Source organism: Schistocerca nitens, chromosome 6, assembly GCF_023898315.1.
Source record: "Schistocerca nitens isolate TAMUIC-IGC-003100 chromosome 6, iqSchNite1.1, whole genome shotgun sequence".
NCBI classification, from domain to species: domain Eukaryota; kingdom Metazoa; phylum Arthropoda; class Insecta; order Orthoptera; family Acrididae; genus Schistocerca; species Schistocerca nitens.
In genome coordinates, this window is record NC_064619.1 from 310,766,115 (window position 1) to 310,790,182 (window position 24,068).

The 24,068-nt window shown below is 44.0% G+C and overlaps 1 protein-coding gene across 1 annotated transcript in view; it reads left to right on the forward strand.

Annotated features, from left to right (window-relative positions):
* LOC126263342 (C-Maf-inducing protein-like) overlaps positions 1-24,068 on the forward strand; it is a 983,791-nt gene that overhangs the window by 457,523 nt on the left and 502,200 nt on the right. The window lies entirely within an intron of this gene.

A 24,068-nucleotide genomic window follows, 5' to 3' on the forward strand; every position in this document is an offset into this window, starting at 1 on the left:
GCGCCACTGGCGCAGGCTGCTGTAAGCAGTATTATGGTTTGGGAGACATTGCATGGGACGTACGGTTGTAATCGAAGAAGCGCTGAGATGCGGACCATCTGCATCCCTTCATGCTTGATGTCTTCCCCGACTGCGATGTGATCTTTCAGCCAGCAGTATAATTGTCTGTGTCTCGGAGCCAGAACATGCTACACTGCTTTGAGGAGCATTATAGTGAACTCACGTTAATCTCTCGGCGACCAAATTCGGCTCATGTAAATCGTGTGGCACCTATCTGGGTCGCTATCGGGCGCCGTCAGCTTTACGAAGAGTAGCGGCCCGTTATTTATGCAAATTACATGACCTGTAAGTAGACATTTAATACCACATACCTCCACAAACCTACCAACGAACTGTCGGGTCCCCGATACCCAGAATCAGTGATGTATTTCGTTCCAAAGACGTACATACAAGCTATAAAGCAGGTGGTCATAATGTTTTGGCTCATCAGTGTAAGTTGCTTCGCTGCGTCGAGAGTATCTATTTCGAAATTAAGTTGGCAGCTACTCTTGATTCGAATTCTGGAATATTTACTGCATCTTCTTTGGTGAAAGAATTTAGGAAAGCCGTGTATAGTAAGTCCACTGTTGGCGTGCAGGGAAGGTGTCTTGCCGCTATAACGCTTTACACACGACCAGTACCTCTTTAGATTTAGTACCTGATTTCGAAAAAGAGTTGCTTTGTGGGAAGTATTAAAAGCATCTGGTATTGTTGACCCGTTTTGTGTACATTGTGGGATCGCTTCAGACTATTATTGATTCAATTGTGATAACGAACACTACTACTTTGTATTTGAGCTATATGTGGTCGACGCTTAGATAATACGGAAGGAAGGTGTCAATCGATCTTTTTTAATTGGTATACGAATATTGTGCTTTTGTTTGTCGACGTATTTGGCTACTTTGGTATTCAGTCTCACTACAACGACCTATTGGGTACTTAATCCCGTATCTGTAATGATCGCTCTTTATTTGTGGTCGCTGTGAAGTCTAATATGTTAACGCAACTTCTGACTTTTAAAGTGGTCTGCTGAACGAATTGGTGAAAATAATTTTCGGAGAAAGCATTTAGTATTGTTTCGGACGAAGTTTTATCACTACCACCGACTTTAAATTATACAGGGTGATTCAAAAAGAATACCACAACTTTAGGAATTTAAAACTCTGCAACGACAAAAGGCAGAGCTAAGCACTATCTGTCGGCGAATTAAGGGAGCTATAAAGTTTCATTTAGTTGTACATTTGTTCGCTTGAGGCGCTGTTGACTAGGCGTCAGCGTCAGTTGATGCTAAGATTGTGTTTAGTGATGAAGCAACTTTCCACACTAACGGGAAAGTCAACCGTCACAATGTCTGTATATGGGGCACCGAGAATCCGCGGGAAACAACTCAGTATGAACGTGACTCGCCTAAGGTGAACGTTTTCTGTGCCATTTCAGCCAATAAAGTTTTTGGTCCCTTTTTCTTCGAAGGTGCTACTGTAACTGGACTATAGTATCTGGAGATGTTAGAGAATTGGCTGTTCCCTCAGCTCGAACAAGAAGCACAACAATTCATATTTCAGCAGGATGGAGCGCCACCACATTGGCACTTATCTGTCCGTAACTACCTGAACGTCAACTACCCGAGGCGATGGATCGGCCGCCAGGCAGCCCGTGACAGAGCACTTCATCACTGGCCTCCAAGAAGCCCTGATCTTACCCCCTGCGATTTTTTCTTATGGGGGTATGTTAAGGATATGGTGTTTCGGCCACCTCTCCCAGCCACCATTGATGATTTGAAACGAGAAATAACAGCAGCTATCCAAACTGTTACGCCTGATATGCTACAGAGAGTGTGGAACGAGTTGGAGTATCGGGTTGATATTGCTCGTGTGTCTGGAAGGGGCCATATTGAACATCTCTGAACTTGTTTTTGAGTGAAAAAAAAACCTTTTTAAATACTCTTTGTTATGATGTATAACAGAAGGTTATATTATGTTTCTTTCATTAAATACACATTTTTAAAGTTGTGGTATTCTTTTTGAATCACCCTGTATTATTAACAAACCAAAGGTAGTCTGAAACCATCAAATATTATAATTGTATGAGATGGGTACCTACTGAATTGGTAATATTTCCTCTTGGACCTTTTAATAACTACGAGGGCGTGTTGAATTTTTGTCTGAAAACTATCAACACGAACGTTATTAACATAGTATATCTTTACTCATCATATCTACATACTTTCAGCCCACTGCCGTTATAGGGCTCCGAACTGTAGCTTGTAACATGACGGTCTGTGACGTACAAGTATCTATAGAAATGGTTGAGAAACAGCATGCTGTAGTAGAGTTTCGTTTTCAAAGAGTTCATCCACACATCTCATTCAGCATGGTAAGGAGACCACGCACGAGTGCTGCGATATCTGCAACAATCCGACGCCTTGGATTCACTGTCATCGATCATCTTCCATGCAGACGCCACTTGCCCCTTCTTCATCAATTTCCAAAACTTAAAGAACGGCTCAGAGGGCTTCACTTTGATAGTGATGAAGCGGTGCATGCAGAGGTGAGGTTGTGGCTCCGTCAACAGACTCTGATGTTCTACAGCGACGGTGTCAGCAAACTCTTCTCTCGTTGGGAGAAATACGTTCGTCACCAGGGTGACTTTGTTAAGAAATAAATGTATTGACATGAAGAATAAAGATGTTGAATGTTAATAATGTTCGTTTTACTTAAAAAGCTGTAAGAGTTTTCACATAATAATTTGGAGGCATTGCATCTGAGTCAGGAGGGAGGGGGGAGGGGTGGCGGTTGGGGGTAGGAAGCATTTACTCGTTTATTTCGGCTCTCGAGCATAACTCCTACCCAGTAAAACTCACAGCAACTATATACTTAAATATAAGTACAACATAAATTATTTCTAACAGAAACAAAAACGCTACCACCATTTGAAAATAATCTATCCTGTCTTCATGTTATTGGGTCTTTGATAAAAACTTCGATTCAGCTTATCACTGTCTTTAGCCAGCTTTCACTACCTATAACGATTTCTGCTTCAGTGGCTTGTACTAACGCCTGGAACTACGATGACTTACAACTGAAATATTGTTTTCTAGGTTTACTCTCGTCCTGTGTTTCACCTACTCCCTTCGTGACTGCATCCATTTTGAACTGTTCCGGGACAATCTAACATAAAGAAAACCATCCACTGCCCTGAAAAAAGCCCCATGCTACCGATTTGCAACGTTGCAGGTTGTTACATAGCCTTCTAGCACATTCTCTCCTGTTCGCCTTGTACACTACTGGCCATTAAAATCGCTACACCACGAAGATGACGTGCTACAGACGCGAAATTTAACCGATGGGAAGAAGATGCTCTGATATTTCTAATGATTAGCTTTTCAGAGCATTCACACAAGGTTGGCGCCGGTGGCGACACCTACAACGTGCTGACATGAGGAAAGTCTCCAACAGATTTCTCATACACAAACAGCAGTTGACCGGCGTTGCCTCGTGAAACGTTGTTTTGATACCTTGTGTAAGGAGGAGAAATGCGTACCATCACGTTTCCGACTTTGATAAAGGTCGGATTGTAGCCTATCGCGATTGCGGGTAATCGTATCGCGACATTGCTGCTCGCGTTGGTCGAGATCCAATTACTGTTAGCAGAATATGGATTGGTGGGTTCAGGAGGGTAATACGGAACGCCGTGCTGGATCCCAACGGCCTCGTATCACTAGCAGTCGAGCTGACAGGCATCTTATCCGGATGGCTGCAACGGATCGTGCAGCCACGTCTCGATCCCTGAGTCAACAGATGGGGACGTTTTCAAGACAACAACCATCTGCACGAACAGTTTGACGACGTTTGCAGCAGCATGGACTATCAGCTCGGAGACCGTGGGTGCGGTTACTCTTGACGCTGCGTCACGGACAGGAGCGCCTGCGATGGTGTACTCAACGACGAACCTTGATGCACGAATGGCAAAACGTCATTTTTTCGGATGAATCCAGGTTCTGTTTACAGCATCATGATGGTCGCATTCGTGTTTGGCGACATCGCGGTGAACGCATATTGGAAGCGTGTATTCGTCATCGCCATACTGGCGTATCACCCGGTGTGATGGTATGGGGTGCCATTGCTTACACGTCTCGGTCACCTCTTGTTCGCATTGACGTCACTTTGAACAGTGGACGTTACATTTCAGATGTGTTACGACCCGTAGTTATACCCTTCATTCGATCCGTGCGAAACCCTACATTTCAGCAGGATAATGCACGAACGCGTGTTGCAGGTCCTGTACGGGCCTTTCTGGATACAGAAAATGTTAGACTGCTGCCCTGGCCAACACATTCTCCATATCTCTCACCAATTGAAAACGTCTGGTCAATTGTGGCCGAGCAACTGGCGCGTCACAATACGCCAGTCACTACTCTCGATGAACTGTGATATCGTGTTGAAACTGCATGGGCAGCTGTACCTGTACACGCCATCCAAGCTCTGTTTGACTCAATGCCCAGCCGTATGAAGGCCGTTTAATAACGGTTGTTATGGGTTCTGATTTCTCAGGATATATGCACCCAAATTGCGTGAAAATGTAATCACATGTCAGTTCTAGTATAATATATTTGTCCAATGAATACTCGTTTATCATCTGCATTTCTTCTCGGTGTAGCAATTTTAATGGCCAGTAGTGTAAATGTTTCATATCCCCTTCCTACTAATAAAGAATGTTTCAGGATGTAGGAACAGTAGTACATACTTTTCGGTCAATTTATTCGAATTAGCCTCTCTTCTCGTGTACAGATGCGCAGACAATATTGAGGTAATTCTTTCCACTATTAACTGTGCCGACAATTTTCAAACAATGTGTCACATTGTCATAGTTTAACAGATGGCCTCTTCTCACTTTCGTTAACTACATTTCTCACAAAGCAAATTTTGGGTCTTTTTAGTGTGATGGTACCACGCAATTTTTCAAGCTGATAATCTGTTTTACTTTTCAGTTCTATATTCACCATATAGCTAAGTCAGCTCAGGTAGGATGATTTTGTTTCGCAAGAAAAGTGTAGTACTCAGTTCTTAAGATGCTTTGCAGATCGAATATCTTTCAGTAATGATTAATAGAGAAATTATTAACGGAGAACCTTTCGGTCTTCCGTACTTACAGAAGACTTACGTTTTTGTTATTTTGCTGTTTTTCCTTCAGATGACCGTCCGCCTGTGCGCCGGTTTGTAAGCCACCCAACGTGCTCTAGAAGGTGTAAGTCAACTATCCTGGGCAGCAAGATCTCCGGATCTGTCCCCCATTGAGCATGTTTGGGACTGGATGAAGCGTCGTCTCACGCGGTCTGCACGTCCAGCACGAACGCTGGTCCAACTGAGGCGCCAGGTGGAAATGGCATGGCAAGCCGTTCCACAGGACTATAACCAGCATCTCTACGATCGTCTCCATGGGAGAATAGCAGCCTGCATTGCTGCGAAAGGTGGATATACACTGTACTAGTGCCGACATTGTGCATGCTCTGTTGCCTGTGTCTATGCGCCTGTGGTACTGTCAGTGTGATCATGTGATGTATCTGACCCCAGGAATGTGTCAATAAAGTTTCCCCTTCCTGGGACAATGAATTGACGGTGTTCTTATTTCAATTTCCAGGAGTGTATATAAGCGTAGACCAGATGTGGCTTAGGTTCAAATAAATATTATCGACGGCAGTTGAGATATATACACCAAAAAAATTAATAAGAGAGGATACTAATTCCCATGGTAAACGAAACCGGTGTGAATACTGTGAATACTGTTGCGAAAGAAACGAGAAAAGTATGCCAAATTTCAAATATCGTAAAATCTCCAAGATTGGCTATGTTTTAATAAAGCTCGAAATTCAGCGCGGACTTCAGTGCGAGAGCTTTTGATAGTTTCCATAACGAAACTCTGTCTTTAAATCTGGCAGAAAATCCAAAGAAATTCTGCTCGTATGTAAAGTACACCAGCAGCAAGATATAATCAATATTTTCGCTGAGCGACAGTATTGGTAATGCCCCCGATGACAGTGCCACTAAAGCGAGTTACCAAACACGGTTTTCCGAAATTTCTTCACTAAAGTGGACGAAGTTAATATTGCAGAAATCAAATGAAGAATAGCAGCCAAAGTGAGTAACTTAGAAGTAATATCCTTGGTGCAGCGAAGCAGCTTAAATCACCTAATAAAGGAAAGGTCCAGATGACATACCCGTTAGACTCCTTTCAGAGTGGGGTGATACAACACCTGTATACTTAACAATCATACGTCACCACTCGCTTGACGAAAGATTCATTCTTAAACACTGACAAGTTGCACAAGTCACACCAATACTCAGGAAAGCAAATAGGAGTATTTGGCTGAATTACAGACCCATAACACTAACGTCGATTTCCAGTAGGCTTTTGGAACATACACTGTGTTCGAACACTGTTAATTACCTCGAAGAAGACGATTTACTGACGAATAGTTAGCGCGGATTCAGGAACTATCGTTATTGTGAAACACAACTATCTCTTTACTCAAATGAAGTAACGAGAGCTAGTGACAGGGGATGTCTAATTGGTTCTATATTTCTAGATTTCCAGAAGGTTTTTGACATCGTTCCTCACGAGAGAGGTCTAATAAAATTGCGAGCCTACGGCATCTCGTCTCAGTTGTGCGACTGGATTTCTGATTTCCTGTCACGAAGGTCACAGTTTGTAGAAACTATCGGGAAGTCATCGAGTAGCAGCCCTCTTAAATTGTTTGAGATGATACTGTCATTAACCGTCTCAGAAAGTTATCAGATGATCAAAAACGACTGCAAAATGATTTGGACAAGGTATTTGGATAGTACGAAAAGTGGTAACTGACGCTAAATAAGGAAATGTGTGAAGTCACCCACGTGAGTGCTAAAAGCAGTCCGCTAAATTTCTGCTATGCGATAAAGCACACAGGTACGATGGATGTGAATTCAAATAAACACGTAAGGATTACAGTTACGAATAACCTAAACCGGAATGATCTCGTGGAGAATGTTACGGGGAAAACTAAACGAAGACTGCGATCTACTGACCATACTTACAAGGTGCAACAGGTCTCCTAAAGAGACTGCTTACACAACGCTTGTCCGTCTTAATCTAGAGTATTGCTCTGCGGCATGGGATCCGCATCAGACAACACTGACAGAGAACTTCGAGAACGTTCAAAGAAGAGAAGCTCGTTTCGTATTATCACGAAACAGGAGACAGAGCGTCACGGACATGATAATGATTTGGGGTAGTAGTGATTCAAACAAAGGCTTTTTCGTTGTGGCGGGATATTTTCAAGAAATTTCAACCAATAACTTTCTCCTCCGAATGCTAATGGTGTCCATTGACTAAGCAGAAACGACCATTGTAATAAAATGGTAGAAATCAGAGTTGGCACGGAAAGATGTAAGTGTTCGTTTTCCCGCGTACTGTTCGAGAGTGGAACACTCTGCTAGGCAGTTAACTGTGAAGAGTAGTGACGTAGCTGTAGGTAGTTTTCAGCCGTACAGCAGAACACCAGAGCCATAGGGAAATAGCCGGGTGAATATATTCATTTCTCTGAGATGCACCTTCACTGTTGTTTAATCATTTTTTATGGAGAGCCCTTTTATTTTCGAGCACGCGGCTTTTTGAGACGTATTGATGGTCAAAAATTGCCTTCGTTTACCCCAAAAAGTTTTATAAACTTTTACTGTACAGATTTTCTTTCGAGGTTTGCTGAGTTTCCACTCCAGAAGCTGAAGCGTTCTTCCCTAGGCTTCTGTAATAGCCGACTAACTTGCTTCGCTATGTATTTAACTTTGAAAAAATTAATTGTCTGACGACTATGTATATGATTAATCTTGTAGTAAGAGTTATAGCCAGTCAACGATGAAGCGATAATGGAAAGTATACTCTCCAGTGGTTTATCACATTCTTCCTACAAACAGTAATGCCTTTACAACACTGAATAAATAATAGATTCATATGGGAAAATTTTTGTATATTGTGGTTACTAATTGGAATTAACCGCAGATGCTGAATTAAGGGTGAGGATAAGGCTGATCGTTTAGAAACTTTATAAAGCAACAAGGGAACTGTAAACATTACTTCTGGTACTACCTCGTTGGCTTTCTGCTGAGATGAGTTAATTTAAGGCTCTTAAATTTCCAACCGATTAAATTCTAATAAAATTCATCCTCTTCCAGCCGGACGAAAGCGAATGGTATTCAAGCACCACGCGTTTTTGGCGAACTCATGGACTGGAAACCGGAGAGCTTTAAATTATTTTTCGTTCAGTTATTATAAATACATTTAATCCAAGATGCAGCAGGAGTGACGGAGATCACTATTATTATAACTTAATAACGATGAAGCCTGAGGGGAATGGCTGATGTTCACCACTTACGTTGCTCGCGATAGCCTACCGTAGATCCGCGGCACGTCATTTTCATTTTCGATGAGGCACGTGACATATTTCAGAGTTATGGAGTCTGTCCTTGATGAGATGTTGAAAGGCGTCCTTGTTCTGAGGAGGAGGGACGTGGTCGTATCGTCATTTTGTACAGTCAAGGAAACAGTTATCGAGCAGTTTTCACATGCGGACGTGCATTGTCCTGTTGGAACAGCAAGTTCCCTTGCCGGTCTAGGAATGGTAGAACGATGGGTTCGATGACGGTTTGGATGTACCGTGCACTATTCAGTGTCCCCTCGACGATCACCAGTGGTGTACGGCCAATGTAGGAGATCGCTCCCCACACCATGATGCAGGGTGTTGGCCCTGTGTGCCTCGGTCGTATGCAGTCCTGATTGTGGCGCTCACCTGCACGGCGCCAAACACGCATACGACCATCATTGGCACCAAGGCAGAAGCGACTCTCATCGCTGAAGACGACACGTCTCCATTCGTCCCTCCATTCACGCCTGTCGCGACACCACTGGAGGCGGGCTGCACGATGTTGGGGCGTGAGCGGAAGACGGCCTAACGGTGTGCGGGACCGTAGCCCAGCTTCATGGAGACGGTTGCGAATGGTCCTCGCCGATACCCCAGGAGCAACAGTGTCCCTAATTTGCTGGGAAGTGGCGGTGCGGTCCCCTACGGCACTGCGTAGGATCCTACGGTCTTGGCGTGCATCCGTGCGTCGCTGCGGTCCGGTCCCAGGTCGACGGGCACGTGCACCTTCCGCCGACCACTGGCGACAACATCGATGTACTGTGGAGACCTCACGCCCCACGTGTTGAGCAATTCGGCAGTACGTCCACCCGGCCTCCCGCATGCCCACTATACGCCCTCGCTCAAAGTCCGTCAACTGCACATACGGTTCACGTGCACGCCGTCGCGGCATGCTACCAGTGTTAAAGACTGCGATGGAGCTCCGTATGCCACGGCAAACTGGCTGACACTGACGGCGGCGGTGCACAAATGCTACGCAGCTAGCGCCATTCGACGGCCAACACCGCGGTTCCTGGTGTGTCCGCTGTGCCGTGCGTGTGATCATTGCTTGTACAGCCCTCTCGCAGTGTCCGGAGAAAGTATGGTGGGTCTGACACACCGGTGTCAATGTGTTCTTTTTTCCATTTCCAGGAGTGTAGTTAGTTTGGAAGGAGTGAAAACGATCTTAGGAAGCCGTTATGCAAATTTTTATCAGCGTTTTAAGTATATACATTTTGCGTTTTTGTTTGATCGATTTGTGTGTCACGGTATTCAGTCTTTCTACAACGCATTGTACTCGGTAACAGCGTAAAAGCCGAAATCTAGATTGTACAGAAAAAAATACACCAATATACAGTCAAATGGCGGTCTATCATAAAAAAAAACTCTGACTGTTGCTCAGCACCATCGAAAACTTTTCGCTAAAAATAATTTTCTGAGAAGAATTCAGTAAAATTTCGGACGACGGTTTGTGCCTACCACCTGCTTCTAACACGCATTTTCGCCAATATGTCAACGGTAGATTGAAGTCATCACCAACTATCATAGTATGAGATCGGTACCTATTTGAAATGAGGCTCAAGTTTTCTTTGAACTGTTCAGAAACCGTACTGAGTTCGGCGGTCGTCTAGTATAACCTCTACACTTACGAACTCACAGGAAGTATCTACAGCAATTTCGCTGCAAGGTGTACTACTTCTGACAGCAAGACGCACTCCACGATCTCTATTTAATTCATCCTTTCTGAACATCGTTAGGTTTTTCATAAAAATTTCAGATGAATTTATCTCCAGCTTTAGTTGGTTTCAGCACTTGTACCTTTTTGATTTCAGTATTTCCTATTAGCACTTGGAACTCTAGTTCTTTCCCAACACAAATACGACGGTTTACAACTACTTTAGCGGCTTTGCTACGTCTACCCTCGTCCTGTATTTGCCATGCATCATTTTAGACTGATACTCTTTCTGAAATTTCTCGAGACCCTCCAACCAAAAAACCGTCCAGTCCCTTCCACACAGCACGCGCTACTCGTGTAACCGCCTCCTTTGTATAGTGGATCTTTGTCCTATTAAGCAGAACCCGAAACCCCACGACCCTATGGCGCCTTCAGAAGGCTGTCTAGAATTTACGATTATGTGCAGCTAATACCTTTCACAGCTTCTCTCATCGTGAAACTATATCCTTGCTTTTTAATTAACCGTCGAGCTCAGAGATATTTCAGTGTATAGATAGAAATTTCTACCCCCTTGATGGCAAAGCTCAGAAACAGATTTGGAGACTAGGGAAGCACATGTCTTCACTCCGAACTTGTCATTATGTCGCAGTAACAGGGTGCTCCTTTCACTCTGCTATAGTCCGAAAAATGGTTCAACTGTGTTCAGGTGGACCATGGCAGTAACGTAAAAAACCAAAAATCTCTGTTCGACGACGTGTCCCGCTGATACTGACATACGTCCCGTGATTTCTCTTCCGTGCCAAAGTGACCTCCAGGGCAGTCGCTTTAGAATGCTGCACTATCAGCGTATTTCGAAAGATGCTTTCGATATTGGCGTCAGAGCTAGGAACGTAGTTGGATATAAGTTTAACTGCTTTATGTTGTATGTCGTTGCATGTTGTAGACATTTGCCGCCTTCAAGATCGACACCGCACACTAATTTATCCAGCATCGCTGGTAAGGCAAGTCTCATAACGAAACAACTTTTCACTGACTCGATTTCGCTATTGAAACGGGGGCTGGTTGCACTGTAGTAAAACATCTGAGGCTGCCTGATGCGTGAACCACTGCTCATTGACCAACTTCCAGCGAACTGGGATCCCCTAAACAACAGAGAACGCTTGCAGGAAGTAAAATACTGTTCTGAGCACACGATGCTAGATGAAGTTCTAGTTTTAGTCATAGTTATCGATGTTATCATATCAAACATAGGAAATTATTTGAAGGACAAATATCTGAGAACACACGTCTGGAGCGCAGCATTCAATGGCAGAGAATCAAGGACTGTAGTAAAACCGGAAAATCCGATGAAAGTCGAAGCGTTTGAGATGTGGTGTTATAGACGGATGTTGGAAATTAGTGGACTGATAAGTTGAGGAATGATGAGGTTCTCCGCAGAATCGGCGAAGAAAGGAACGTATGGGAAACATTGGCAAGAAGAAGGCACAGGATGATAGGAAATGTAGTAAGAAATCTGGGAATAACTTGCGTGGTGCTAGAGGCAGCCGTAGAGAGTAAACAATGTTGGTCCAGTCTTCAACGCCGGCTAGCCGGTGCCTTGCCTACCGTATCCGGCCCCTCTGGCGAAAAAGGTGCACTGTCTCTTGACTTGGCGTCCACTACAAACAGTCACAGACTTTCCTGTGATTCGACGGACGGCACATAAAAGGCCCAGGACTACCCATAAACACATAGCAACCCTGCTCCGCGCAGATGTATGGCTGGTTGCCGTTTCGGCCGTCCGCAGGAAATGTGAAGCGCAATGTGTTGCACATCCGAGTTGCTCTATTGACCTACGCGTGAAAGATTGCCCACAATTTGTCACCAGTGGGGTCGATTACTAAACTACTAATTAGCTCGTGAGCATGACATTTACCAGCAGTTATTTCACAGAAAAGAATGTAATATTCCGCAGCTGTGCTTGCGACGCGGCTTGTAGGATTTGCAGGTAGATTCTTACGATTTGTTTTTTCCAAATGCATCGAAACACGTTTCGACACAGTATTTTCCATCATTCCTAGTTTTTATTTCCAAAAATATTGATACTTTGTAATATTTCTACTTGAATTTATAATTGTGTGGCCTTTACGCTTCTCGGTGAAGTAGCATTAATGCGTAATGTTCCGATTGTGAAAGTAATTCAATCTTTAGACTGCAGCTTCTGTGGAAAGACGTATGCTGAAACGGTCTAAAATACGGTGTGACAATACAAGTCTCTCAGCGTAACGTGTAAGCCTTACTCAAAAGCTGTGCTCTAAATGTAATGTGCAATATGACCTAGCATCTTTGAGTGATAACATGGTACCTCCAGCTTCTTCACATGAAACCTTATTAATGATTGCTATTCATATGAAATTCATACACTGAAACTAGTACTGCGTAATTTAGTAACTGTTTGGCTTTTCTGTGAAACTTCATTACATTGAACTGAAAACGATAAGTTGCAGTCTATTCCCTGACTTTACTAATTAATGATTTAAGCGCGAGAAGTCATTATCTGTAAACACAATACTTAACAAATTGTCCATTAACAATCGAGACTTGTAAGGTTCACTATCGTCTAGAACAACCATGTGCAGTAATTGCTGCTACTTTGAAGTTATACTGAAAAAGACAACTCATAACTGATTCCTAAACACACCAGACAATAGTTCGTTTTGGTCTTAGGACTGAGTGTTAATTACGCGACGATGATCTACTCTCTCCTGTGATATTAGCTGTAATGAATCACTCTGCTGTGTGTCGACCTGAAATAAATCACCCCGCTTTTGTAGCGCGCTGCTGTCGAATTAAATGTCGTGCTGAGTGCAATACGTGTGTGAAGCTTTAACAAAAAAAAAATTACGCGACTGTGCAGTGCATGTCAGAATTTTCATGGTAAGTATACTTGCTGTCACTAAGAGGAAATATGAAATTTCCGGATCAAGTGAATATAAAACCTGTTTGTTTACTTCCTATATTTTAACTAAGAAAATCATGGATAGTTAAAAGTTAATATTTGAAAGTGGCTATATGTCTCAGTTAAACAGTGTTGACACTAACAATCAAACACAAGCATGGAAACAAGGAATTGTACTGATGCAATAAAAAATTTTGACAGAACGCTATCTCTTCATTAGGTGCATCTAAAAGGTGAAAAGTTATCAACCATTTCCTGACCATATGCATGATGGTCCTGAAAAAGCTACCATGATTTGATCTCAACGTATAAGTAAAAGTACATTTACTATTCCCATCACTATTTAGCGGTAATAAATTGTATATGCAAACCTTCGTCGTGAATCAGTCTATTGGTGAAAACCGTCAAAAGCCCTAAAGTTGTTCCTGACATTAGCCTTCACATACACACAGAAAAAATGCAGCGAGGTACATTAATTCATAATATGTACAGACAGAGAGATCACTCGTCCTTCACTATCGCTTAGACTTATTTTACTGAGCATTTTGAACATATTGCACCATTATACATAGTCAAGTACTTTTTCTGGGTCTATGAACTTGTCTTGATTACATTTCAGAGTGCCAAATTGATTATGTAAGACAACCTTAATCTTCTTTTTCATTCTTCTGTTTATATTTCTTGCCAGCTACTTGGAAGCAAGAACTATTAAGCTGGTTGTGTAATAGTTATAGCACTGTTTTGCTCTTGCTGTATTCGGGATTGTGTGGATGATATTTTCTCGAAAGGCTGCTGCTGTGGCTCTATACTCGTCGATTCTGCACTCCAACTTTCGTAGTCATTTGGATGTCACTTCCCCCAATGATTTTAGAAATTTTATCTATTTCTTCCCCCCATTATTTGATCTTAAGCGTTATACTCTGTCTCTAATACTGAATCCCATGTAGTTTCCAGATGCTGTTAGAATATGTATGTTACCTGAATAGCCTTGTATTTTTTTGGACATGCCATGCTCCCGCCCTCGAAAGAAAAATACAGTCCCTCAACAGTCTAAAGCGTCACGATCTTTCCTTTCACTATCTACATTTCTCCATCAGTATAAATACCTTACAACGTGTGTCTTCAAAACATTACGTGTCTGGCCTCAATGCTTTGCTGCGTTTCTGTTACGTCCAACACATTCCATCGAGCGAGGTAGCACAGTGGTTAGCACACTGGACTCGCATTCGGGAGGACGACATTTCAAGTCCTCGTCCGGTCATACAGATTTAGATTTTCCCTGATTTCCGTAAATCGCTTCATGCAAATGCCGGGATGGTTCATTTGAAAGGTTACGGCTGATTTCCTTCCTCATCCTTCCCTAATCCGAGCTTGCGCTCCGTCTCTAATGACCTACACTACTGGCCATTAAAATTGCTACACCACGAAGATGACGTGCTACAGACGCGAAATTTAACCGACAGGAAGAAGATGCTGTGATATGCAAATGATTAGCTTTTCAGACCATTCACACAAGGTTGGCGCCGGTGGCGACACCTACAACATGCTGACATGCGGAAAGTTTCCAACCGATTTCTCATACACAAACAGCAGTTGACCGGCGTTGCCTGGTGAAACGTTGTTAAGATGCCTCGTGTAAGGAGGAGAAATGCGTACCATCACGTTTCCGACTGTGATAAAGGTCGGATTGTAGCCTATCGCGATTGCGGTTTATCGTATCGCGACATTGCTGCTCACGTTGGTCGAGATCCAATGAGTGTTAGCAGAATAAGGAGTCGGTGGGTTTAGGAGGGTAATACGGAACGCCGTGCTGGATCCCAACCTCCTCGTATCACTAGCAGTCGAGATGACAGGCATCTTAACCGCATGGCTGTAACGGATCGTGCAGCCACGTCTGGATCTCTGAGTCAACAGATGGGGACGTTTGCAACACAACAACCATCTGCACGAACAGTTCGACGACGTTTGCAGCAGCATGGACTATCAGCTCGGAGACCATGGCTGCGGTTACCCTTGACGCTGCATCACCGACAGGAGCTTCTGTGATGGTGTACTCAAAGACGAACCTGGGTGCACAAATGGAAAAACGTCATTTTTTCGGATGAATGCAGGTTCTGTTTCCAGCATCATGATGGTCGCATCCGTGTTTGGCGACATCGCGGTGAACGTACATAGGAAGCATGTATTCGTCATCGCCATACTGGCGTATCGCGCGGCGTGATTGTAGGGGGTTATGATTACACGCTTCGGTCACCTCTTGTTCGCATTGACGGCACTTTGAACAGTGGACGTAACATTTCAGATGTGTTACGACGCGTGGCTCTACCCTTCATTCGATTCCGGCGAAACCCTACATTTCAGCAGGATAATTCACGACCGCATGTTACAGGTCCTGTACGGGCCTTTCTGGGTACAGAAAATGTTCGACTGCTGCCCTGGACAGCACATTCTCCAGATCTCTCACCAACTGAAAACGTCTGGTCAATGGTGGCCGAGCAACTGGATCGTCACAATACGCCAGTCACTACTGTTGATGAACTGTGGTATCGTGTTGAAGCTGCATGGGCAGCTGTACCTGTACACGCTATCCAAGCTCTGTTTGACTCAGTGCCCAGGCGTATCAAGGCCGTTATTACGTCCAGAGGTGGTTGTTCTTGGTACTGATTTCTCAGGATCTGTGCACGCAAATTGCGTGGAAATGTAATCACATGTCAGTTCTAGTATAATATATTTCTCCAATAAATACCCGTTTATCATCTGCATTTCTTCTTGGTGTAGCAATTTTAATAGTCAGTAGTGTAGTTGTCGACGGGACGTTAAACACTAACCTCCTCCTCCACAACATCTGAATTGATGATTTGAAAGATCCAAATAGCATTAGTCCAGACGAGGATTCCAGTCTGCCCCGTCCCGTCCGCCAGTTCCCAGACGGCGCCCTACGTCACGAAGCAGCAACACCGCGAGGCGCGAACATAAACAGAATAACAAACGGTCGCCAATAACTGCCGGGCAGCGCTAATGATGAACACAGCGAAAACACAGCACGCAGCAGTTGGCGGCCGATTCGCTGCAAGCTGCCAACCATCGATATAATAAAATTAGGCAATACTCGCCTCTGCCACTCTACCCTTCGGACACAAACAACAATCAAGTATTTCTTCATGTAATTAGTACCAAGACTTAGCTGTGAGACACAACTTATGGAAGTAAATTTAAGCAAGAATCGACAACGTAAGTCGTTGTATCCTGGAAGAAGAAAGTTTCCACGTCTTTCGAAACATGGTTTCTTTTATTTCGTACGGTTCTATACCCATGCAACATCCCCATTGAAAAATTTATGAATTACTGTGCTGATAAATCCCTTACGTTATTTGGTTTTCAAACAGCTGAGCAGAACTGAACGCACTCAGACACTTCTCTCTTTTCTTATTCCGATCAACACTAAACTGACATACAATATCTTTAGCGCAACGCAATTTGACTTTCAAAAATCCCTACAAAAGAATGGACCTGAATAACAATTACCTGTACCTTTCATGAATCACTTACCTCACAAAAATCTTCGTTACTCGAACTACTGCTATACAGCGAGCCCCAATACTGCCAGGTAAATAAAAGATTCTAACTACTGAAGGCTCTAACTACTGATAGGCATACTTAGCAAATGAAAGATTTTGATAGAGAACAAACAATGTAAGGTATTTACCTTAATAGTGTTCAATTCATGATATCCAACATTACAAATTTACGCTTTCTGATGGACACACATCCAGATAGTTCGCTCTCAAAATTCTGCCATCCCTCTCTCCCCACATCCACCACTGCTGGGGGCCCACCTCCAACTGCGCAACGCTACGCGCTGTTCACACCCAACTGCCCAACACTACAATAGCAAATATTCCAACAATGCAAACCAGCCACAGACTTCACACAGCACAGTCGGTGATTTTTGTATAGAGCGGTACGTGGCGTTACCAACATAAAAACCTAAACAGCCTACATACACCCACGCTCAATGAATTCATGTGAATTGGTCAGGAAGTTGGTAATCTTGAAGTGTTCCTATACGTATGAAAGTCCCTTAATGTCCCTGATAAGGCAAGTCATTATGATCACTGCCCACCGCTACGTTGGATGACGCCTCGTAGCGTTGCGTGCACGTGACGCGGTAACTAAAGTACAAGGTGCATTCAAGTTCTAAGGCCTCCGATTTTTTTTTCTCCGGCCTGGAAAGAGATAGAAACATGCGCATTGTTTTAAAATGAGGCCGCGTTCATTGTCAATACGTCCCAGAGATGGCAGCACTGTACGACAGATGGAATTTTACCGCCAGCGGCGAGAAAGAGAACTGTTTTAAATACTTAAAATGGCAACGTTTTCCTTACTTGAACAGCGTGCAATCATTCGTTTTCTGAATTTGCGTGGTGTGAAACCAATTGAAATTCATCGACAGTTGAAGGAGACATGTGGTGATGGAGTTATGGATGTGTCGAAAGTGCATTTGTGGGTGCGACAGTTTAATGAAGGCAGAACATCTTGTGACAACAAACCGAAACAACCTCGGGCTCACACAAGCCGGTCTGACGACATGATCGGGAAAGTGGAGAGAATTGTTTTGGGCGATCGCCGAATGGCTGTTGAACAGATCGCTTCCAGAGTTGGCATTTCTGTGGGTTCTGTGCACACAATCCTGCATGACTACCTGAAAATACGAAAAGTGTCATCCAGGTGGGTACCACGAATGCTGATGGACGACCACATGGCTGCCCGTGTGGCATGTTGTCAAGCAATGTTGACGCGCAACGACAGCACGAATGGGACTTCCTTTTCGTCGGTTGTGACAATGGATGAGACGTGGATGCCATTTTTCAATCCAGAAACAAAGCGCCAGTCAGCTCAATGGAAACACAGAGATTCACCGCAACCAAAAAAATTTCGGTTAACCGCCAGTGCTGAATAAATGATGGTGTCCATGTTCTGGGACAGCGAGGGCGTAATCCTTACCCATTGCGTTCCAAAGGGCACTACGGTAACAGGTGCATCCTACGAAAATGTTTTGAAGAACAAATTCCTTCCTGCACTGCAACAAAAACGTCCGGGAAGGGCTGCGCGTGTGCTGTTTCACCAAGACAACGCACCCGCACATCGAGCTAACGTTACGCAACAGTTTCTTCGTGATAACAACTTTGAAGTGATTCCTCATGCTCTCTACTCACCTGACCTGGCTCCTGGTGACTTTTGGCTTTTTCCAACAATGAAAGACACTCTCCATGGCCGCACATTCACCAGCCGTGCTTCTATTGCCTCAGCGATTTTCCAGTGGTGAAAACAGACTCCTAAAGAAGCCTTCGCCGCTGCCATGGAATCATGGCGTCAGCGTTGTGAAAAATGTGTACGTCTGCAGGGCGATTACGTCGAGAAGTAACGCCAGTTTCATCGATTTCGGGTGAGTAGTTAATTAGAAGAAAAATCGGAGGCCTTAGAACTTGAATGCACCTCGTATGTAAGCGGAGCAGACACGGTCGGCGGCCACCTTAGCGAAGATAATGGCCGAAAATGGGGAAATATAAGCGACTCTGACAAGGGGCAGAATGTTATTATACGGATAGTGAACGAGTACCTCAAAACGGTGAAGCTGGTCGAATGTTGACGAGCTGTTGTCGTGAGCATCTACGGTAAGATGTAAGAGGACAGCGAAACTATCACTAAGCACTAAATGGTTGGATGTCCACGACTCTTCACAGAACGTGTGGTTCAGAGCCTTGTGTGTAGGGTAGATAGCAATCTGTGCTATCTCTGCCGAAAGACCACAATGCTGGTGCAAGCACAAGTGTTTTGGAGCACAAGGTTCATTGTACATTGTTGAACATCGAGCTCCGCAGCAGACCACCCCTAAGCTTTCAGTTGTTGATCCGACAACACTGTCAGATATGATTGCAGTGGGCATCGAACCATCGAGATTCGACCGTCGATCAATGGAAACGTTTCAGCGCTTCGGAAGAATGCTACACTAGGTCGACGATCGTCTACGCAAAAGCCGTCATCGAGGTGAACTGCGGCTGGAAACGTGCATCGCGCCACGGACGCAGGCTGGTGGGAGCAGTACTATGCTGCGGGAGGCATTCTCCTGCTCTTGCATGCGACCTATGGTCGTAATCGAAGACACGCTGACAGCTGCGAACCTCCTGAAAATCTTCATGCTTGGGATCTTCCCCGACAACGATCACCACGAACCTCATAATGTTTCGGCTCATCACAGTGGTTAGCACACTGGACTCGCATTCGGGAGGACGACGGTTCAATCCCGCGTCCGGCCATCCTGATTTAGGTTTTCCGTGATTTCCCTAAATCGCTCCAGGCAAATGCAGGGATGGTTCCTTTGAAAGGGCACGGCCGACTTCCTTCCCCGTCCTTCCCTAATCCGATGAGACCGATGACCGTGCAGTTTGGTCTCTTCCCCCAAACAACCCAACCCAACCAACTCGGCTCATTAATGTGTATATTCAATTCAGTATAGCAAATAGAGTAACATCAACAACTTACATAGCACATGAACGGGAGTCAATGTATACGATAGAATAGCCCTAATTTTGGCCGTAGCTGCATACTGATCAAAATCTGAAATGAAGCAAATTCGAATATATTGTTGAGCTTCTCAAAACGCCAAATTCAGCAAGTCAGCAACTTTATTTTTCATTTAGAAACTTAAAAATGGTCCTCTTTACATATTTGCACATTTTCAATCTTCAGGGAATTAACTACTGACCTTCCCAAGGTAGGGATGTTTACATGCCTGAACGATACGTATCGCCTTACCTTCGGTGCAACCACAACGGAGTGCTATCTATGGAGAGGCCAGATTAACACATGGATGCTAAAGAGTGGCAGCAGCTTTTTTAGTTGTTGCAGGGGCAACGGTATGGATGACTGACTGATCTGACCTTCTAACGTTAGCCAACATGGGCGTTCGCGCTGGTACTGTGAACGGCTGAAAGCAAGGAAATACGGCAGCCGTAATTTTATTTTTTCCATATGGCATCCAGCTCATCTATATGGCTTAATGATGATGACATTCTCTTGGGTAAAAACATTCCGGTGTTCAAACAGTCCCCCAATTCGAATCTGAAGGCGTGGACTACCCATGATGTCGTCTTCAGGAAAACAAAACTCCCATCTAAGCGTGCAATGTTAGAGCCCTTAATCTAGTAGGTAGTTTAGAAAATTAAAATGGGAAATAGATAGTTGAAGTTCGGTACAGTGGGTGTCAGTGAAGTTTGATGGCATGATAAATAGGGCTTCTGGTCAGGTCAGTACAGGGTTATCAACACAAATCAAATAGGAGGCCTAATAATGAATAAGAAAGTGAGAATATGGGTGAGCTACAATGAACAGCATAGTGAACGCGTTATCGCACCCAAGATACGCACGAAGCAAACACCAATCTCAGTAGTAAAAGTTTATATGCAAACTAGTTACGCAGATGATGTTGAAAGAATGCATGATTAGATAAAGCAAGACGGAAATTTGTGGTGGATTACTGGAGTTCGATAGTGGGGAAAAGGAAGAGTAGGGAAAGTAGTAAGCGACATGGACTGGGTAAAGGAATGAAAGCGGAAGCTGCTTGGTAGAATTTTGTAGAGAGCATAACTTTGTCCACTTACCGCTAAAATTGGGTTTAACGGTCATAAAAAAAGGCTGTTAACGTGAAAGAGAACTGGAGACGCTAAATGGTTTCAGATTATGCAATGGTAAGGTAGAGATTTCGAAACTACAGTTTAAACTATAAGACATTTCCAGGCCAGAATTGATCACAATTTATTGATTATGAACTGCAGTTTCGAAACTGAAAAATTGACAAAAAAGTTGTAAATTAAGGAGATGATGCCTAGATCAGTTGAAAGAACGAAAAGTTGTTGAGTGTTTCAGGAGGATCATTGGGTATCGTTGGACTGAAACATGGGAAAGGAATGCTACAGAAGACGAATAGATAACTTCTAGAAATGATATATCGAAGGCAGTAGTAGATCCCGTAGGTAAAAAGACAAGGCCTATTAAAAACCATTGGATAACATAACGGATATTGAATATAAAACACGAAAGAAGAAAATATTAACATTCAACAGATATAGCAGGTGAAAGAATACAGGCGTTTAAAAATGAGATTGACAGAAAGTTAAAAATGGCTAAACGGGAATGGCCAGAGGACAAACGAAGGGCTGTAAAATCACACATGACTGGGGAAAGACTGATGTGTGGAGAAAAGAGAAGAAGCTGTATGAGTATCAAAAGCTCAGATGGCAAGCCAGCACTAAGAAACTTCAGAACAATGTTATAGAAGGAGGAGGAGGAGGAGGAGGAGGAGGAGGAGAGGAAGCAGATCAAGAAGAGATTGGAGGTATGATACTGATAAAAGAATTCGACAGAGCACTGAAAGACATAAGCAGAAAAAGAGTCCCTGGAGTAGACGACATTCTCATAGAGTTACTGACATCTTCGGGAGAGCCAGCCGTGTCAACTATTTCACATGGTGCGCAACTTTTGAGACAGAAGCAATACCCCCAAACGTTCAACAAGAATGTAATAATTGCAGTTATAAGGAAAGCAGGTGTTAACAGTTGTGAATATGGGAGAATCGTTAGTTTAATAAGAAATAATTGCAAAATATTGACACGAATTATTTAAAGAAGAAAGGAAAAACTGGTAAAAGCCGACCTCGGGTAAGATCAGTTTGGGTTCTGGAGAAATTTAGGAACATGCATGGCATTTCTAACCCTAGGACTGACTTTAGAAGATAGCTTCAGGAAAGGCAAACTTATGCTTATAGCAAAAAAAATTTTAAAAAAATGGTTCAAATGGCTCTGAGCACTATGGGACATAACTACTTAAACCTAACTAACCTAAGGACATCAGACACATCCATGCCCAAGGCAGGATTCGAACCTGCGACCGTAGCTGGCGCGCGGTTCCGGACTGAAGCGCCTAGAACCGCTCGGCCACCGCGGCATTGTAAAGTTAGCATTTGTAAAGTTAGAGAAGGCTTTTGGCAACGTTGGCTAGAGTCATCGGTCGGTTTTATTGTATTTCTGAAATGCCGTTAATTTTAAAGATTGAAACGAGATCTATTGAAGAAGATAGATATTTTTGTAATGAATAAAAATAGGGGAAAACATTGTGGTTTGCAAAGAGGAGCAATTAAAAGAAATTCACAAAGCAGGAAAAGTGTCATGAGGAGCTTCCCACAGTAGCAAGATGATTGCTTCAATGTTACTGAAGATATCACTTTCGAATGACTGACTCGTTTTAAAATATCTGTAACTTGCGACACAAGGTCGGGCAGGAGAGCTGGGCACGCCCTAAACGCTGCTTCAGATCGTTAAATAACAAGAATCCACCTCTTATAAATACTCTACTGACGCCTTTCTAGTAGAGCCCATCATAATAACTATTTTAGTAGAATTATTACTTGACACGATACATTATATCAAGTTTGTTTTTGATATTCTGATGGTGCGCTATTGCTCAAAACGCGACAATAAAGTAATTATAACTAATGGATTCCCGCTATTTAGCGATTTGAAGCAGAGTAGAAGGCGTGTTTAGTCAATCGTTTACGAATGTTCGTTCAAGCTTCTTACGCCAGTTCGTTAAAAAAAAAATAACAGTTGTTAGTTTCAATAGAGAGCGGTAATTTAGTGACTCGTATTGACGATGTTGAAACACTTCGCTTCCCTGCCATTTTCTTCCCTCGAGGAAAGAGCTGAGCGTGCGTCTGTGGTAAAGAAAGGTCTTTGGGCAGCTGAGTGTTGACGTTTCATCGCAGAGGAGCGGACGAGATAGGTTGTGCATCTGCGGTGGGCGAAGACCGCCGAGATTAACTTCAGTGTTGGTTTGGCTCGTGGATGGCGGGCGGGGGATGGGGGACTTGGTTTACGCAGCGCGGCCCGGCGTCGGCGCGGCCTACAGCGATCGATTCGCTATCATCCCGTGGCCAGACAGAACCCGCGTCAGAGGCGCCGGTGCTGGAGGCGTGCGGCCGCCAAAATTCGGCGAGGTCGGCGCTGCCTGCGGGGAAATAAAACTCCGAGGAACGGGGTCGCCTGCTTCCCAGCCACAGTCAACACTTCCACTCAGGGACCCTCCCCTCTCATACTTGGTCGGCAGGCGGAGAACATAGGTCGGCGGATGGACAGCCCAGTCCCAGGACGCAAAGTCGTGGCGTCTTACTTCTCTTGCTGCGTCGTTCTCTGTAGTTTTTGTGATTTTTAGCGCGGACAACCAAGGATCTTACCCTCTGCTTAGATTACACTCCGTCTTATCTATAAGTACGAGGGCTATTCGGAAAGTAAGGTCCGATCGGTCGCGAAATGGAAACCACTGTAAAAATGGAAAATGTTTTATTTGCAGCAGGGAGCTACACCTTCAAGCTATTTCTCTACACACTCGCCGCTCCGGCTTAGGCAAATGTCGTAGCGTTATACCAAATTTCCAATACCCTCGTCATAGAAGGCAGCCGTCTATGCTTTCCGCCAATTCTCTACGCTGGTTTACAGCTAGTTGTCTGTGCCAAAAGTTGACTTGCTAGCCAGCGGTTCATGTAGGCAGAGATCAAACTCAGGCGGAGTCAATTACTGACTATATTGTGGGTGACCAAAGGCTTCTCATGGAAAACGCTGCAGGAGCATCCTCATTGCCCCAGCAGAGTGCGAGCGAGAATTGTCATGAAGAAGGAAACGCGTAACAGTTATGCTACGTGGGTTGCATGACATCAGGCGAAATCTCTCACTAGGCTCTCATACCTGGCGGGAGATTCTATTGTTCCAGGCATCTTTACGTGCTCACTTTGCGTTTAGAATTGAAAAGAGCGAGCCGGGCCGTTGTGGCCGAGCGGTTCTAGGCGCTGCAGTCCGGAACCGCGCTGTTGCTACAGTCACAGGTTCTAATCCTGCCTCGGGCATGGATGTGTGTGATGTCCTTAGGTTAGTTAGGTT